Genomic DNA, 16,961 nt, shown 5'->3' with positions numbered 1-16,961 from the left:
CACAAGAGTTGCCCGACTGAACCCGCCGCATCTGCCGCGTTATTTTCAGCTTCTCTAAGTCCGGATCGTACTCGCCCGAAACGCGAACGAGAAGCAAGGGAGTCGGAGATCACTGAAATCGACGAGGTACACCTCCCCCGTCGTCCCAAGAGTGTCGAGCGGTCGAAGTTTTGGATCCTGGAACGAGGCCCTCAATTGTGAGAAACAGAACTCACTCATAAATCAGCCTGAGACAAAGCCTTGGAAACAAGAACAATTTATTACAGCCTTGCAACTACCGGACGCTTCTGCAATCAAACAGAAATGGGCGCGAAAACAGAGCATGTTAGCTTTCTTATTCAGTTTACAAGTTGTGGAATCCCGCCTCCCTTTCCCCATCCTATCATAAGCCGATTAGCTCACTTGTTTTTTTTTTCTCTCTCTCTCGTTATTTTATCATCTGGCCATCCTGCTGTCCTTATATGTTTGCATTCTTTGTTCCTTTTTTGTTTCAGCTTGTTCTTTTCTCCAGTGTCTCTTATCATACTATAACCGTTAGTGTGAAATGTCCCTGCTGCTTCTTTTTGTGGTCAACTACAACACTTTAAAGTTATTTCCTAGCTTAAAACTATTTTCTTTAAAAGACCCTCTATATTATTTAAAGTCTCAGCCTTAAGTATGCTACATGCTGCATGCTACAAGAATTCCGCGACCGTTTGTATAATGTCCCACCACCGCAACACCCCACCCACCACATGCAGAAACTACATTTCGAATCTCCCACAAATCCTAAGAGCTTCACACTCCGCGACCCTTTCTTTCCAACCCCGCACTTACCAAGCAACTACAAAAATAGAATTTACTAGAAATTCTCAGTCGATCTGACAGCATCAGTGGAGACAAATCAGAGTTAATGCTTCAATCAATAACTGTTCTAAGGAAGGTTCACTCGAGTCGAAATGTTATCTCCGAATTCCCTGATGCTTTAATTCCTATTTTTGTCTCTGATTTACAGTACTTTCATCTCTTTAGCGTTTTATTTACCATCTACCTGACGTGCTCATCACTGGGTACTTTGAAGTAATCTCAGCAGCCAAAGGAAACCCATGTGGAATATCGTGCAAACTCCACATTATCAATCACTCCAGGTTAAAATAAATACTCGTTTCCTGGCGCCGAGAGACATCAGTTTTAACCACAGAGTTACCTGAAAAGGCAAGCACTTTTCTCGATGGGTAACTGAACCTCGGATTTGCGCGGTGACAGGCAGACTTACTACCAAGGGCGACTGTGTGAAAGGAAGCCCCCTCAGCTTCTATGTCGGGACTGGGCAATAACAACTATTTCACTATCCTAATCCCGTTAAAACCACTGACACCATAGCCATGTGATGGCTTCAGAAATTCACACCTGAATAGTTCTTCAAGTGATGAGGGATTCTGACCCTTAATGCAAGTTCAAGATTCCAAACACGCGACGGCTGAAATGGATTTTTTTTTTTTCACAGACACATACTCAAATCTTTCTGTCTCTTAAATCTCTGCATCCCTCGTGATTGACCACGTCATCAAGGGGAATTGTTTCTTTAACTTTAACCTTTCCATATCCGTCGTTACTTTAATCATCTCAATCTTGTCTCCTTTCAATTCTTCTGCTATAAGAAAAAAAAACAGCCCAAACTCTCTTTATAACTTAAACTCCTCAGCCCAGACAATATCCTGATAAATCTCTTCTGAAACGTCTCTAAAGCTATCACATCTCCTTTGTAAAGTGATTTGCAGACTGCACACAATAGTCCAGCTCGAGCCGAATGAACAAATCAAATGAATGATCAGAAAGTCACATACACTTTTCCAGCTAACTCTCTTTTGCTCAATAATATCTTGTGTCCTTTTCATAGAATCATGGAACTTGTACAGTGTGGAAACAGGCGGTTTAGTTCAACAAGTCCACACTGACCCTCCGAAGAGTAACTCAACTAGACCTTTTCTCCTGTCCTTTTATTGTATATTTACCACTAACTAATGCGCCCAACTTACACATGCCTGAACAGGATGCGAAATTTAGCATGGCCAATTCACCTAAATCTTCTCGTCTCCTAATACTCATGCTCCAAGAATCTCTGGTTCATGCTAGTTAGAGTTGCTACGTGAGCTTTGTACGAACAACCACGTCATCTAACAGGATCGATTAGTTGAAGTTGCCAAAGCTGAGAATGGAGCATGTGCACCCAGCAACAATGACTGCAGCACCACAGATTGAATGGGGTCAATGTGAAACTAAATGTTAGATTGCGCAGTGCCTGAGGGAACATGAAGAGGATATTGAGAGGAGGGTCAGTCAGAGAGGGAGAAAGACAAAAATATCCGACAATGGTTGGTTTAGCTTCCTTATATATATAACAGGCCGAGATGTGAGAGAGCAGGTTCTGAAGAAAGAAAATCATCACCTTGGATAATATTCTCATGTGAAAACAACTGATTCCATGCTATTCTGATTTAGTACATGTCACAGAGAGTAAAAGGGGGGAAATATTTCATACCATAACTCGAATTCTAAACGTACTGATGCGGCCATAAACCACGGTATTGACCACTGAATACTAACGCGGCATCACACAAACTGACGCACTTAAAGAAAAACACTTACATTGGCAGAGGATATGTCAGAAACAACAACACAAACATAGGAAGACCACTTAGCGAAGTCTCGACAGAGATGTTGGAACTCCGAATGGGCTGAAACTTCAACTTCGATATTTCTAGAGGCTGTGGAGTTTCCATCATTGGATATGAATGAAGACTGAGATGAACTGTTTTCCATAGAATATCAAAGGCTGAGAGGATAGCCTGGGATATTGTAGAAATGCATGTTTCAATAGTCATGTAGTTTAACATCATTTCCTTCAGCCGGTACCTCACATGTGGAAGTAATCACTGCTGACAACGATCACATGTATTTAATTACCATTTAGAGAAACTGAGTGGTACGGCCGTGAAACTCCCACATTAATGAGAATACTCGACATTTTAATTCAGCTCAACTTAACTTCGAGATATCGCGGAAAAGCACGAAAGTAGACTTAGAACTTTTAAGATCAGCGGTAGTCCCATTGAATGGCTGTGCAGCCATAGGGTGAATGAAAGCTTTATGAGAACAAGTGTGTTTTCTTTGCGAAATTGTCCGCTTCACAATGTGGGAACTATTGCAGTTAGTGGTGAAGTTGATTATATTTACTAGTTGTTCACCCTGAGACGGTTACAATTGTTTCTCCTGTCCCTGATATCCTCACAGACCTGCAGCAAGCACACTTGAATCAGTGGCTTCATGATTTGCTTGTTTGGAAATCTGGGGGTTGTTCATTCGACTCTTCAATTTCACAAGAACACTGCCGCATTTTATTACACTTGCAAACTCATTGTCCCAAAGTCGAGATGTGCTTTGAGTTCCTTATCTGCAGGAAGAAGAATTTTTCCTCAACAACAATGCACCACTTTCTTATGTACAAGAATGTTTGAAATGCTGGGATGTCTGAACTATTGATATGAAGCTATGCCCAACTTCAGTCTATTGTCCACTTATAAGTATTGTCGGCTGCCAAGACTTACTTTTGGCAATGTTTCAATCGATTATACCGCAATTCTTTGTTTAACAGAATCGCTTTTAAACAGCCGCCCGGTTTGATAATAGAAAGTACTAACATGATGAACACAATTCCACCGAATCATTCAAAAGAATTGACATCTTCATTAGAAGCATCTTGCAAAGTGAATGGTTTATCTTCTTAATCTTGATTTTCCTCAATATCTCTCTAAACTGTGCAGTTTCTGAGTACTGTGTAGTCAGAACATTTGAAAGAATGTCATTGTGTTTGGAATTAATTGTGGCAATTCTTAATATACCGATTAATGTCTCCGATCGATGAATGTAACCGAGAACAAAAGAGTCAACCTAAAGGCGCTGTCAGAAGAGGGAAAGATAGAATAGCCTCGCACGCTGCTCTTTTGCACATTATCAATTTCAACCCAACCCAATCTCTGCAATCCCTGGGAGTGAAAAGGAAACAATTAAACAGAGCCCCGTTTCAAATCTGTGAATCTTTAGAAACTCTGTTGGAGGAGAATGAAGGGTGACCTGACCGACTGAGCAGAGACTGTCAAGGTGCATTCCACTTCTGGAAGGAGCAGGGGCAATAACTCTGATGTTCTCGAGGCATGAACCGATCTGAGACATTGAAAGGATCCCCATCAGTGCTGCTCCCCTCTCGCTGTTGTCACTGTCAGGAACAATAAAACCTGATTCCCTGACCAGGCACCCAACTTTGGCTGCAGTGAAGAAAACACCGACTCTTACACCACCATTACACCACCAGTGCTGCCTCATGAGTTGTTGGACAGCTGCTTAATGTCAAAGCGTATGGTGTTTTATTTATCAGGACATAAGTTTGAACAAGTCATCGACAGTTTACTAAACGGAAAGAGGCCCATCAACCAAGTTTTCAGCACTTGGTCTGTCCCCTTGTGTTCTCAGATTTTTCAAGCACTCGTCAAATGCTATTATCCAATCACGTTTTACAATGAATGTGACTGAAGGTTAAGATGGGCAACATGTGTTCATATCCCCTCGGTGAGCTGAACCCCATTTCCAACACAGAGGGAAACACACAGACACGTTCATGCGGAGTGACTGAGGGCTCAGGAGAGATCAACCAGAAGGAAGGATTTCACCCAATTGGCTTATTTTGTCTCATTTTATATTTTAACACCAGAGTCTGGTTACAGCAAAGAAAGGAAACATTCTGCCATTCCCGTGTCTGTGTTCCTCCCCTATCACAGCATTGAGCGACGGAGGCAGTGTGCTCTGAGAGAAGGATTCTCATTCATTAGAAACTGCAACATAACAGATGATTGGATAGCCTGTGTATTATAAACCAGTCGTAACAAAACCAAGACAGAACTGAAGGCATCATGTGCAGAAGGATGAGAGAATATAATACCGAATCAGACAGTGTCCAGGGTGAAAGAAACAGAGACTGTCCCTGGAAGTCTTGTCATTGAATTTCCGTGCTCTCACAGCCATGGCCTGCAAAGCGTTAGCATTTATAGTTACCAATATGAAATGGTGCCTTCGCCTTAAAGTTAAATTATGAACCTGAACATACGCACATAAATGGTGAAATTGATAAAAATTGATCTGATTTTTTAATTCCATATTTGGTCAGAAAGAGCAACATGCAAACTCTTAGATTATCATTAAAATCCAATATTAAAGCCAGATAGAGTTTTCACAAAACTACAAAAGCAGAGGAGGAGTCTACTGCTCTTTCTTTCAACCCACAACTTTTCATTCCTTTCTTCCCAAGAACAAGTGCAGAAGCAAAATACTGGCGATCAGATATATATGAAAAATACAGAAAATATTCAACTTGTCTGGCAGCTTCTGAAAGTGTGATCGAGGTCAACGCCATCACAACCTGATTGTCTTTACTTTGTATTCATGATAACTAATGCCCAAGTCACAACTCATTCAGACACGTTTCCTCGTCTTTAAAAGGAATGCACGCTTTTTAGTTTGCCATGAGAAACGTTTTGTCAATTAATTCGGTACTGAAAGGACAACCGTTTCAAGCTACCAGTCAAAATGAGGTACCTCGTGAAGAAATATGTGTTTCTGTCAGGAGAGCTAAAATAGAATTTTTCATAGAAGATTGTGGTGAACTGTCTGCCGATGTTTTTGATGAGGTAGGCAGACGTCTTGATGATGATAATCCAAAACGATCAGATAAATCTAGATTGGGGGAAAAATAGCAAAGGTTCCGTGAGGCCGCTGTCCATGAAACCTGGGGATGAAGGAATATAAGGTAAAGAAGCAATATTGATCATAAATTGGCTGCGTGATAAGTTACTGATAAAGGCTGCCTGCCTGAAATTCAACTTTCATGCTCCTCGGATGCTGCGTGACTTGCTATGTGTTTTGAGCACCACTCCGATGCTGAATCTGATCTCCAGCATCTGAAGTTCTCATTATCGCCTGCCGGAAAGGAAACAGAGTCATCATTAACAATTGTCTTTTGAACTGGAAGAATCGTTCAAGCGAAGTTTGGTTGAGAGTTGAGGTGTGGAAGTTCTGCTTAGCTTAATTTAGCCCAACAGCATTCTCTGATTTATCAGGGTTCCCAGCGTGCCCAAGAGTTTCTCTGATTGGTTGGAGGACCAGTGCCTCCAGCTTGGTCCTGTCGGGCTGCCTCTTCTTCGCAGTTGGCCATTATACGTCAACAGCAACACGCGGAGTGTTAACCTGAACAGTGAGCATGCTCGCGGCGAGTGATCATTGGACCGAAATATTGTTGTCTCCAATCGACAGTCGGGGAGTGAGGACTAAAGGGGAGGGAAGCGCCAGGTGCTAAATCCCAGTTAGAGGTTTCATTTTTGATCATTGTACGATTCTGGAACCAAACATACTGTATCTGAGCCGCGATTTAAGCCACAGAGACGCTGAGCTTCTTCCCAGAAACAGGCCCGCTATTCCTGCCTCAGTTTTTTTAAATTTATCAGGTCACTGTTTGTTTATCTATCTTTAGTGTGAATAGAGCTGTAAATAAATGATATTGTTTTAAATCAATGCTGTGGTGCATGATTATTTAATGGTTTTTGGAGACGCATAATGTGCGTATTAGTGACTGAGATGGATGGCTATGTGTACCCCATGAATATCTCTACCCCTTAACTTGCTGTAAATGTGAAAGAGACGGAAAAAATGGAGCAGGAAGTGGAGGGACAGGACTCCTGAGCAGACTAATGGGTCGCGGGGTATTTGGAATTTGGGGTCATTCGTTGCCAATCCCAACACCAAAAAAAGACCCATTGTTTTACTCACTGTTCCTCTTCCCCACACTATCCTACTACTCCCTCCACCCAGTATCAGCAACGTCTTAAAGACGTTTACTTATTTCATACATAATATTTCGCTTTTGTCAAAACATTCAGTAATTTGTGAACTGGATTGAAATTGAGAGAGAGAACAGCCAGAGTATGAACATCAAAAATCATTTTACACCTCCTCGAACTGCTGAAGTTCTGTGCTAAAATTGCTCACCGATTGCTGTTTGATAAGGTTGTACAGGATTTTTGTAATCTAGATAATGTGTTACTGATATCTGTGTCAGTTCAAGACAATTGGTTTTTATATCCCACGTTTAACAGAATGGGAATTTTAAAAATCAGAACAGGAGTGGCTTGTTGTGATGTTTGATCCTTCTCTATAATTCAATATGATCTTGGCTGGTCATTTCGCACAGTAACCTGCTACCTCTCTAGATCTGTACCTTTTGATCGCTCGTACCCTCACAATTATGGACATTTTCATCTTGTAAACATTCTAAGTTCTGGATTAAATTGCTTTATGTGGCAGCAAATTCCACTGAGTCACCAGTCTTTGATTAAAAAATAAAATCCTCATCTCAGTCTTAAATGAACTAACCCAAATTCTTAGAAGTGACCCCACTTTTCCACCCCCTACGTTATGGACGTCCTGGTCATTGACAGCATCCTTCCTGCATTTACCTTGTTCATACCCTTTAGAATTTTGTTCATTTCTGTGACATCCTACTTCATCATTCTAAACGTGATTGATTTTCATCCTCACGAATCCATTCTTTCCTAATACGTCAGTCTTGCCACCCTATGAATCAGAGCTGAAAATATGTTGCTGGAAAAGCGCAGCAGGTCAGGCAGCATCCAGGGAACAAGAGAATCGACGTTTCGGGCATAAGCCCTTCTTCAGGATTGATTCCTGAAGAAGGGCTTATGCCCGAAACGTCGATTCTCCTGTTCCCTGGATGCTGCCTGACCTGCTGCGCTTTTCCAGCAACACATTTTCAGCTCTGATCTCCAGCATCTGCAGACCTCACTTTCTCCACCCTATGAATCAGTCTGGTAAAGCTTTGTTGTGCAGTCTCCGTATGGAGAACATCTTTGTCATGACAGGATTACAAAACTGCACACAACATTCTCGGTTGTGGTATCAACAAGACCCTGCACAATTTCAGCAAGTTATCCCTTCTCCTGTGTTCAAATCCTCTCAGTACAAAGGCTAAAACACAGCTTGTCTTCCACAATTGCTGCTGCTCTGGTATGCTTACGTTAAATGATTTGTATACAAGAAGACGAGATCTGTTTTACTATTTTAGTTCCATAAATTTATGATGGTTCTGTCCAATTCAGTTACTGTTTTCCAGTGTTAGGCTAACTTCTCTGTCATTCCATGTTTTCTCACTACTTCCTTTTATAAATAGTCAGGTCACATTAACTGACCTCCTATTCATAGATAATTTTTCAGAGTCGATAGAATATTGAAATATGAAAATTAATTTGCTCTACGTATACTCCACACTCTAGTTACACAAGGCATTCCCTGCAATTAGGGTGACTTTAAGTACATGGTTGTTTGATTCGCAATTTGTGGAATTTATTGTCTTTAATCATATCAATTTCCACAGCAACACCTTCCTGATAATGCTGATTTGCTTCAGTCCCTTCCTTTATTTTTCTTCCCAGTAATTTAGGAATGTTATTTGTGTCATCATTTGTAATGGCAGAACCAATATACATGTTTGTTTGGTATGCCATATATTTCTCCCACATTATAACGTCCCCTGTTTCTCATTGTAAGGGATTTGTTTTCAATAATCGATTTTTCTTTCTCCCTTCATATACCTTCAGGAGCTTTAACAATTCATTATATGTTTCTCTGAAGCTTACATTTAAACGGAAGTTTTCACTCTGCATTAATTCTTTGAATCATTATGTTGTCAAAATTTACGGGAGGCTCCCGGGAAGGATGTCTTCATTTAGAAGGAGGCGATCGCTGGAGTGTGTCAGTATTCACAGGGGAGTCCTGGGAAGTGTGTTGGTGTTTTGACGAGACGTGAAAGGGAGTGTGTCAGGTTTGGTATGTTGAGTCCCGAGGAGTGGATCCGTATTTACAATGGGGTCCTGGGCAAGTCTCGGTACATACAGTGTGGTACCGTGGCATGTTTCAGTATTGACAGCTGGGTCCCGGGTATTTACAGTGAGGTACCAGGGAGTGTGATAGTATTTACAGAATGGTCACTAGGAGTTTGTCAGTGTTTACAGGGTTGTTCTGAGGTGTGTATCAGTGTTGACGTGGTGGTCTCGAGAAGTTTTTCAGTATTTATAAACAGTCCCATGGAGTGTGTATCAGTATTTATAGGCTGGACCTGAGGAATGTGTTGGTATTTACATGGGGGTCCTGAGGGGTTCTGGGGAGTGTGTTGTTATTTATAGCGAGGAATTTCGGGAGTGTGTTGGTATTTTCAGGGGGCTGTCATGAGCAGAAGATCGGTACTGACAGGTGGGTTCCAAGGGCGTTCATCAGTATTTACAGGGTGGGTCCAGCGAGTGTGTCAATATTTATAAGTGTTTCCCAGGGAGTGTGTCAGTATGCATGGGTGTGTCCCAGGGAATTTGTTAAAATTTTCAGAGTGGATTTCTGTAGAGTCTGTCAGTATTTTGAAAGCAGGGGTCACAGGCTTAATGCCGGTAGTAAAGAGGGGGTTCTGGGGAATGTGTTGTTATTTGCAGCGAGGTAACCCGGTAGTCTGTTGGTATTTCCAGTGGGGTGTCATGGGCAGAACGTCGGTATCGACAGCGGAGTCCTGAAGCGTTTGTCAGTATTTACAGGGCTGTCCCGGTGAGTGCATCATTATTATTGGGTGGGGTTTGGGCTCCTGAGGACTGCATCAGTGTGTTAAAATGCTGGGGCCCTGAAAAAAACATGGGTATTAGCAAGGGACTTCCAGTGAGTGTGTCGTTATTTACAAGGGGTAGCCGACAGTGTGTTGGTATTTCCGGGGGAAGAGTGTCACTAGACAAACGTGTTGACAGAGGCTGTCCACGGGTTTGTGCCAGTGTTTGCAGTGGTGGGTTCAGTAAGTGCGTCGTTATTTATAGCTGTTTCCTGGGTAGTGTCTCGGTGTTCAAGATGGTGGTTCCGGGGATTGTGCTGGCATTCGCAAGATGTCCCATGGAGTGTGTCAGTATTGACAGGGAGGATACCTTGCAGTGTGTCAGTATTCACAGGGGGTCCCAGGGATTGAACCAGTGTTTACAGGGGATCTGGAAAGTGTTTTGCTGTTTACCGGGTGTTCTGGGAGGCTGTCAGTATTTACAGTAATTTCCAGAAAGTTTGTCTGTATTTACCAGGGTCTCCTGGGATTGAGTTGGTGTTTACAGGGGTTGTCCTGGAATTGGGTTAAATATTGACAGGGGTGTTCTGGAGAGAGCATTAGTATTTACAATGATTTTCCGACGACTGTGTCAGTATTCATGAGTGGGCCCCGGGGAGTGCGTCAATATTGCCAGGGGGCTACCAAGCAGTGTGTCGGTGTTGACAGCGGGCTCCTGTGGAGTGTGTCCATATTTACAAGGTGGTCCTGGAGATATGTCTTTATTTATAGGGGGGTCCCGTGGAGTGTATCATTATTTCAGGATTAGCCCCATCGCGTTTGTTGGTATTTATAAGAAGGTTCCAGGGAATTGTGCCATTATTTTCAAAAGTGTGCTGGGCAGGGTGTCATTATTTACTGGGTTGGTCCTGGGGATTGGTTTGGTATTTACAACGGTGACCCAGGTGTGTTTCGGTATTTACAGCGAGTACTGGAGACTGTGTCGTCATTTACGGGCGGTTCCCTGGGAGTATTTCATTCTTTACTGGAGTGTTCCTGGAGTGTGTATGGGTATTTTAAAGAGTGCCCGTATTCTCAAGGTGTCCCCTGGAGTGTGTCAGTATTCACAGGGCTGATCCCAGAAAGGGTGTCGGTATGTAGAAGGGGGAACCAGGTTATGTGTCAGTATTCACAGAGGGTTCCCAGGGAGTGTGTTGATATTTACAAGGTGCCCCAGGGATGGTGTCGTTAATTGTAAGGATGCCTCGGGATTGTGTTGGTATTTGCAAGATGCTCTTGGGGAAGGTGTCATTATTTACAATGGTGCGCCGAGGTGGATATCATTATTTACAAGCGTGCCCCGGGTAGGGTGTCATTATTTACAAGGGTGCCCTGGGAGCTTGTCATTCTTTTCAGAGGATTCCCAGTATCATTATTTAGAAGTGCGTCCCAGTCTGACTGCCAGACTACTGAGACCCCTAGGACTCATAACGGCACACAAATCAACAGCCACGCTCAGACAACAACTCACCAGAATAAAGGACCCGATACCTAACATGAGCAAGACGAATGTAGTGTACAAAATACCATGCAAGGACTGCACTAAACACTATATAGGACAAACAGGAAGACAGCTAACAATCCGCATACATGAACATCAACTAACCACGAAGTGACACGACCAGCTATCCTTTGTAGCCACACACGCAGACAACAAGCAACATGAATTCAACTGGGACAACACTACTATCATAGGGCAAGCCAGACAAAGAACAGCCAGGGAATTCCTAGAAGCATGGCACTCATCCACAAACTCCATCAACAAACACATCGACCGGGACCCAATATACCAACCACTACAGCGGACAGCGGAAACTGACAACCGGAAGCGGCAGGGACAGACCACTATAAACACCGGAGGAAACATCAAAGAAGCGTTTCGCAGGAGGCTCCCAAGCACTGATGATGTCGCCTAGCCAGGGGACGAAACGTTTGCAACAAAAACTTCCAGCTCGGCGAACAGAACCACAGCAGTGTATTGGTACTTACAGAGGGTGTTCCGGGGCCTATGTCGGTAATTGCAGAGTTTTTAGGGGAGTGTCTCGGTGTTTGCTTGGATTCCATGGAGTGTGTTGGTGTTTACAAGGTTCCCGGGGATTGTGTTGGTACTTACAGGGGGAGTCCCGTGAGGTGGGTTGGCTTTTACAGAGTATCCCACAGAGTGTTTAGGTATTTGCGTGGATTCTGGGGAGCTTGTCGGTATTTTCTAGGTGGTTACGGATTGTGTGTCAGTATTTACAGGGTCGTCACAGCGAGTATCACTGTGTTCACACTGAAGGACCCAAGGATGTTTTGATATTTACACGATGACCCTGGGAGTGTCAGTATTTACAGGGTCTCCCAAAGAGTGAGTTGGTATTTGCAGGGTGGTCCCAAGGAGTGTGTCCGTATTTGCAATGTCGTCTGGGAGAGCATGTCAGTATTTACAAGGTGGTCCCACAGTGTGTGTCAGCATTTACAGGACTGTCCTGTCGAGTGTGTACGTGTTTAGAGGAGGGTTCCATGGAACTGTGTCTCATTTACAAGGGTGCGCCGGGTGGGTGTCATTATTTACAGGATGTTCCCGGGGGTGGTTTGTAATTTACAAGAGTGTTGTGGGTGTGTATCAGTATTTGCAAGGGTGTACCAGGAAATGTGTCAGCATTTTCAGGGCGTCCTGGGGAATTTGACAGTATTTACAGGGGCTTTCAGGAGATGTGTCAGTATTTACATGGGGTTCACAGGGTTCTGCGGCAGTACTTACAAAGGTGCCACGGGGAGGGTGTCATTGATTACAGGAATTCCCAGGGTCTGTGTCAATATTTAAACGAATATCCCGTGGTGTCTCTCTATATTTACAGGGGGGTCCTGCAGAGTGTGTCCGTATTAAATTGGGGTCCTGGGTTGTGTGTCAGTATTGACAGAGTGTTGTTGGGAAGCTTGTCAGGAAATATAGGTAAGGGGGAATGTCCTGGGGATTTTGTCAGTATTTACAGGGGAGTCCCAGGTAGTGTGTCAGTATTTGCAGAGGTGCCCTGGTGAGTGTCTGTACTTCCAAGGGAGGGAGTACGGGGAGTGTGTCAGTATTTGCAGCAGGGTTAATGGGTGTGTGTCAGTATCAAGAGGGAATACGTACAGAATGTGTCGATATTTACTAGGTGGTCCTGGGAAGGGTGTCGATACTAATCAGGTGTTTATCAGGGAGTGTGTTGGTATTTACAGAGTGGTCGCAGGGAGTCTGCCATCATTTACAGGAGCGGTCTCTGGGATTGTGTCAGTATTCACAGGTTAGTCCCGTGGAGTGTGCAAGTATTTACAGGGGGTTACTGTGGAATGTGTCAGTATTTGTGGAGCAGTTCTAGAAAGTGTGTTGTTATTATCAGGCAGTTTACCGGGGAGGGTGTTGGTATACACACGGAGTTTACTGGAGATTGTGTCAGTATTTATGGGGGATCCCGTGGAGTGTGTCAGTATTTACTGGGTTGTCCCAACGAGTGGTTTGTTATTTACAAGGGTGTCCGGGGTGTGTATCGGTATTCACAGGACGGTACTAGTGAATGTGTCATTATTTGAAATGGGGTCTTGTGACGTGTATCGGTATTTACAGGCGGATTCCGGGGAGTGTGTCTGCATTTACAGGGGTGTCCCAGCGCTTCTGTCACCATTTACACGTGCGTCCGGGGCAGTGAGTCAGGGTTTACAGGTGGATCCATCGCGTTTTATTTGCTTTGTGCAGGGGCGTCCTGGAGAGGGTTTTGCGATTTACAGGGGGTCCCAGGGAGTGTGTCGCTATTTATAGCAGCGTCCTAGTGGTTGTGTCAGAATGTGCTGGGGTGCATTAGTGAGTATGTGCATATTAACATGAAAGTCCTAGGGAGCATGTCAGTATTTTCCTAATCAGTAGAGCATGTGTCTGGAAAAGACTAGATGAACTGAAGCTGTTTCCACTTACATATGCGTCTCAACCACTGTCGGGGTGTGCAGAATTCAAAAATGGGAATGTCTGAGAGAACAGCAGGGAAGATACACCTCCCTAAACTGGGAATATCGACGAGAATAGGTGGGATAAAAGTTCCCTAAACTGCGAATTTCAGTTTGATCAGCTGGGATTGCTAGTTCTCTAAACTTGGAATATCAGTGTGAACAACGGGATGATACAGTTCCCTAAACTGGGAATCTGAGTGTAAACAGCCGGGATGATCCAACTCTCTAAACTGCAAATCTCGGTGTGAACTGTCGGAAGGGTTTTACTCTCTAAACTGGGAATCTCGGTGTGAAAAAGTGGGAAGGTCCATCTCTCTAAATTGGGAATATCAGTGTGAACAACCATGACGTTCCACCTCTTTAAAATTGGAAACTTAGTGTGGACAGTGGAATGATCTAGCTCCTTAAACTTGAAATCTCGGTGTGAACAGGCGGGATGGTCAGGCTCCCTGAACTGGGAATCTCAGAGCGATCAGCTATGATAGTCCGGGTTTCGAAATTAGGAATCGCATTGTTTGCACTGGGATTGTCCAGTTCCCTAAAATGAGAATCTCAGTGTGAACAACCGCGATGACCTACTCTCTAAACTTGGAATCTCGTTGCGAACAACTGCATGATCCAGCTGCATAAACTGGGAGTTTCAGTGTGAACACGCGAGGTGGTCCCAATCTCTAAACTGAGAATTTCCTTCTGAGCAACTAGGATGGTCCAGTTCCCTCAACTTGAAATCTCACTGTCAACAGCCGGGATGGTCCACCTCTCTAAACTAGGCTTCTGAGTGTGAACAGCCGGAATGATCCAACTTACTAAACTGGAAATCTCGGCGTTAACAGCCGGGATGACTGTACTCGCTAAACTGGGACTCTCAGTGTGAACAGCTGGAATGTTCCACCTCTGTAAACTGGGATTCTCATTGTGAACAGCCAGGATGGACTAGCTCTCTAAACTGGGATGCTCAGTGTGAAAAAGTGGGATGATCAAGCTTCCTAAACAGGGATTCTCAGTGTGAACAGCTGGAATTGTCCACCTCTCTTAACTGGGATGCTCATTGTGAACGGGGGATGATTCAACTCTCTAATCTGGGAAAGTCAGTGTGAACAGCCTTGATTATCGAGCTCTCTAAATTGGGAATCTCAATGGGAACTGCCGGATAGTTTCTACTCTCTAAACTGGGATTCTCAGTGTGAACAGCTGGAATTGTCCAGCTGTCTAAAGTGGGCTTCTCAGTCTGAACAGCGGGATGGTTTGGATATCTGAAGTGGAAATCTCAATGTGAACAACCATGATGGTCTACCTCCCAAAACCGGAAATCTCAGAGTGAACAGCCATGATAGTCCAGCTCCCTAAACTGGGAATCTCAGTGTGAATGGCCGGCATGGTTCCGTTCCCTAAACCAGGATTCTCGTTGTGAGCAGCTAGTTTGGTCTATCTCCCTAATTTGGGAAACTTGCTGTGAACAATGGGATCATTCAGCTCCCTGAACTGGGAATCTAAGTTTGAACAGACAGGTGCTCGTGCTCTCCAAAAAGGGAATCTCGTTGTGAGCAGCTGGGATGGTCCAGTTCCCTCAACTGGAGATCAGTGTGAACTGCCGGGATCTCTGAAAACTGGACAGAGGCGTGAAGAGTGGGATAAATGGATTGTGAGTGAGGGCTTGCAGTGGAATGTGCTTATATAGTAGAATGCAGGAATTGTTCCAAGCAGGTGGCAACTGATGGAGGTGGATGGCAGGGAAGGTGGAGTTGATGGATTGAACAGAATGTTGGAGGATGGACATGTTGGAGGGTCGAGGCTGATAACTTGCCCACAGACACCAGGGATGTGTAGGTTAGGTGCATTAGTCGGGGTAAAATGAAGAGTGATAGGGAAGGGGAATGGGTCTGGATGGGTTGCTCTTTGGAGGATCGATGTGGACTAGTTAGGCAGAAGGGCAGGTTTCCACAATGTAGAGATTCAATAAAAAGTGAGAAGTTGTGCTCTCAACACTGAGCCTTGCAGAACACTACATGTCACCGGCTGCCAGACTGAGAAAAAAAAAACTCTTTTATCCCCACTCTCTGTTTTCTGCCAAACAGCCAAACTTTTCTCCATACCTCTGACACCATGGGCCATTACTCAGTAGCTTCCTGTGTGACATCTCGTGAAAGACCTTCTTAAAGCCCAGGCAGATAACATCCATTCGCTCTCCTCAGTCTTAGCTGTTCGTTTCTTCCTCAGATAACTCTAGCACATTGGTCAGGCATGAACTTCCCTCAATGAAAGTATGTCGACTTTCCCATGTTTTACCATGCAATTCCAAGTATTCAGAAATTTCATTCTTCACAATAGATGCCAGGATTTTACCCGAAACTGAGATTAGGGTAATTGTTCTGTAATTGTCTGTCTTTTGCCTTACTCCCATTTTAAACGGGGATATCGTTTTGGTGATTTTCCAGTCCTCTCGGACCTTCCCTGATTCTACAAATTCATGAAAGGTTGCCAACAACGCCACGGCTGTCACTTCAGGTATCTCCCATAGAACCTTGGGGTGTAGTCCAGCTGGAACAGGGGTTTATCCAACCTCGGGCCATTCCGTTTTTCTAGCATCTTCTCCTTCGTGATTACCACCATACTCAGTTCTGTCTCCTCACTCTATTGCCGAGAAGTGTAGACCAACAACTAGGAATGTATGGCTGCATGACATGCAGTTACTGCGAAGGAAAGTTACACAGTTCACATCCCAGATCAGGCTGCCTATCAGGGCTGCTCCCTTGCTACATGAGCATGCATTTCCCTGCCTCCAAGCATGCCCACAGCATGTTTTACCTTGCCCTGTCAGCGCCTTGTGATGACAGTTGGCACAGACACACAACCAGGCTACTGGCTGTACTGTGTCATTGTCCTCAGTCAGGGACATATTTGCACCTGTTATATATCACTGTTCCATGTCATTCTAACCCTTATACCACATGGCAAGAGTGATCGTACCAAACACACTGCATCTGCAACAACGACGCTGATACGTCTGATAGTCTCAGGGGAACGGACTGCAAGGAAATGCATGGGGCACCTTCAGACGGTGGCTGGAGTTTCTAACTTGGTTTTCAATGGATTGTTGTTTCATTGATCATTTTGAATGATTTATATACTCATACAGTCAGAGATGTATAGCATGGAAACAGACTCTTTGCTCTATATCCCTCCAAAGCATTCCTATTCATATACCCATACAGATAGCTTTAAAATGTTACAGTCATACTAGCCTCCACAACTTCCTCTAGCAGCTCATTCCATA

The sequence above is a fragment of the Chiloscyllium plagiosum genome, chromosome 8, assembly GCF_004010195.1.
Source record: "Chiloscyllium plagiosum isolate BGI_BamShark_2017 chromosome 8, ASM401019v2, whole genome shotgun sequence".
Taxonomy (NCBI): domain Eukaryota; kingdom Metazoa; phylum Chordata; class Chondrichthyes; order Orectolobiformes; family Hemiscylliidae; genus Chiloscyllium; species Chiloscyllium plagiosum.
This window is presented reverse-complemented; position numbering follows the sequence as displayed.